Genomic DNA, 3,223 nt, shown 5'->3' with positions numbered 1-3,223 from the left:
TGTCTCTAGAATTGGTGGACAGATCAGTGATATGCCCCAGGGGTATAATTGAGAACCTTCTAGTCAAAGTAGACAGATTCATCTTTCCTACAGATTTTGTGATCTTAGATTCAGACGAGGATGAGGGCAACTCCATTATACTGGGAAGACCATTCTTGGCCACTGCTAGGGCCATCATAGACATAGAGCAAGGAGAATTAACCCTCAGGATGCATGATGAAAGTATCACTCTGAATGTACTGCCAGAAACACAGAGCAGTAATGAAAAAAAGAATGGTACAGAAACGGACAAAGAGAATCTGCAGTGGAAGGGGAGAATCAACAAGACAAACAACAACTGCCCTCCCAAGCAAGAGATAGATGATGCAGCTGGTCAAATAGAGAAAGAGACTATGCAAAATAATGAAGAAGTTCAAGAAGACATTGGAGAAGTGGCAACCAAAAAGAGAAATCTCAAGGGGAAACCTATTATCAAAGAAGAAAGGTCAACAAAAGGAGGGAAGAAAAACAAGAACAGAAGCAAAAAGGGTTGGAAGAATAAAAAAATTCCGACAGAAGGGTTCTCCAAAGGTGATAAGGTGCAACTAGTTTATCAACAGTTGGGGACTGAAGATCACTACACTGTTAATCAAATACTCTCTCTCGAGCATGTGGAGATTGAGCACCAAGGAACAAAAAAGAAGCTCACAGTCAGAGGAGACAAGCTGAGGCACTACAGTCATCAACCACCATAAAAGAAGGGTTTAATGTCAAGCTAATGATAATAAAAGAGCACTTGTTGGGAGGCAACCCAACCTGAGGTAGTTTTCTTTTCATAGCTATTTCAATAAAAAGGTTAATTAGTTTATCTATATTGCAAGAAGCTAAGTTTGGTGTTGCACACCAAAACAATCTAAGGGAGAATGAAGGATTCTAAGTTTGGTGTTCCACCAAAATCCTATCATAAAATATATTCTCACTTTCTGCATAATGCTAGCTTCAAGCATTTAGATAAACTAGTTAACTATTTTGCTGTTTCCAAGTCATTAGTTTATTTATTTTGAAAAAGAAAAAGAGTTCACATATAAATTGTTGCATGAGAAATATTGGCAAGGAACTAAGTTTGGTGTTCACACACCAAAGTAAGTCCAAGAGCCCACACATAAACTTTGCAAATTAACCGGATATCTTAAGGGCTTGAGAAGCAAGCCACTTTTTGAGGATTATGCAGGAAAATAGCCAACAAATTCAAAGAACACTTGCATTATGATTCAAAAGGAGCAAACAGAAGGAAGAATGAGAAGCTGCAACCCACAGGTTGTATCTATACTTGATTCTTGTTGATATGTAATGGTTTAATTCAGAGACTCCTTTATATCTGGCTGGAATGATCATTTAGTTGCAAGTGGAAGTACATGCTGAAGAAAGCTATTTGCATAATTTTTGCTTATCTGCATAATAATTGTCATCATTCATCAGCCTGAATGTTTTGTTTTGTTCCCCATGCTGTCTGAATAAAAGAGAGATGCTTGATCTAGAAAAGTAATTGTTCAATGTTGCAAAAGTTAGAACGAAAGTTAGTGGTGGTGTGTGTTTGATTCAATTGATAGCTCATAGAAATAATGCTGCATAATGACATGTTCCTTTGAGCCTAAGCTAATCTGCTGCTATGATCCTTCAAATAATAAAAGTCCCTTGCAAACAAACCAAAACAGAAAGAAAAGAAATAGAAAAAGCCAAAGAAAGTGGCAAAGAAACAAATAATAAGGCTAGACACCAATAGCTTGGACCCTAGGACATATGCCTGTGGTGTTTGTGTACTAGGATATGCTTGGACAAGTAGGTTCTAAGGAGTATTTTAAAACTTGGCAACTTAGATCAACTGATTTGGGATTGCCAACTGAAAGTCCACAATAAAGAGCAACCTAGCTACAAAACATTTAGTGATCCAAAGAGATGCTGGGCATCAATGATCCTAGGAAGAAAAAAATGAGCCATGTGTCTGTGGTGAAAAAAAGTGTTGAGTGAAAATAAGCCAAAGGCCACTGCAACATTTGCCACCAAGCCTTTAATAAGTAATAAGCTCTTTATGCAAAAGAAAGAAGAAAAGCTAACAAGGGAAATGATTAAAAAGTAAGGCATTGTAGCAGCAACCTTGGTGAACCCTTGAGGGAGCATTGTTTATTTTGACAGCAAGTAATAAATGAGCTATTCTTGATCTGCATAAAACCCCAGAAACCAAATTCAACTCTTTGCCTAATAAGGACATGCATACTTATCTATTTCATTCTATCTTATCTTATGTTTAAGTGCTTGCTTGGGGACAAGCAAGTTTTAAGTTTGGTGTTGTGATGACAAGTCATCTTAGCCTAGTTTTACTAGCCTTTTTCTTTGATTTTATTAGGTTTTATGCACTTTCTTGCATTCTAAGTAAGTAATTTGGAATGGAAATGCATGGTTTCTTTGAATCAATCAACCACCCTTTAATTGATGCAAAATCATGAAGTTTAAACAAAAATTAATTGGTTTTAAATGAATTTTAAGCTTTGTGAATTTTGTGATACTTTGATTGGTTGTTTTGATTACTTGTAGGTGAAGAAAAGAAAAAAATAAGAAAAGCATAGCCTAAGGAGCATGATCTAAGCAAAGATAGAAAGCGTGGCACAAGGAAAGGAAGCGTGGCTCAAAGAAGGAGAAGCATAAGTGCATTCAAGAAACAAGGGCACAAAGCTCTTGCCAAGAGCTTTAAAGCTCTTGTGGAGAGCTTTCCTTCAAAGAATCAAGAGCCAAGCTCTTGGCAAAGAGCTTTGAAGCTCTTGCCAAAGAGCTTTTTCGTGCATGCCATGAAGAAAATCAAGGAAGAAAGGCTCACTAATGCACTCACCAAGACTTGAACCCATGACCAAGAGGAGGGGGGCCAGCGCTACTTCACAAGGAAAACAAGCCAAAATTGGCTTGTTTTCACTCACCAAGGTTCAAACTAAGTACCTCAAGGAAGCAAGGCCTTGTGCGCCACTCATTTGCCAAGGAAAATTCGCTTGTTTTCCTTCACCAAGGATTGAACCGGGCACCTCAAGGAAGCAAGACTTTGGGGGCTTCTCTTGTGCCAAGGAAATTAGCTCCACAAGTGCTCCACCCAAGATTTGAACCAAGGACCTCAAGGACAAGTAAAGCTCTTGCCAAGAGCTTTCAAGCTCTTGCAAAGAGCTTTGTTCTCTTGTCACAAGGAACCGTGCGCAACACA

The sequence above is a fragment of the Arachis hypogaea genome, chromosome 20 (genome assembly GCF_003086295.3).
Source record: "Arachis hypogaea cultivar Tifrunner chromosome 20, arahy.Tifrunner.gnm2.J5K5, whole genome shotgun sequence".
Lineage (NCBI taxonomy): Eukaryota > Viridiplantae > Streptophyta > Magnoliopsida > Fabales > Fabaceae > Arachis > Arachis hypogaea.
Note: the sequence above shows the minus strand (reverse complement) of the source record.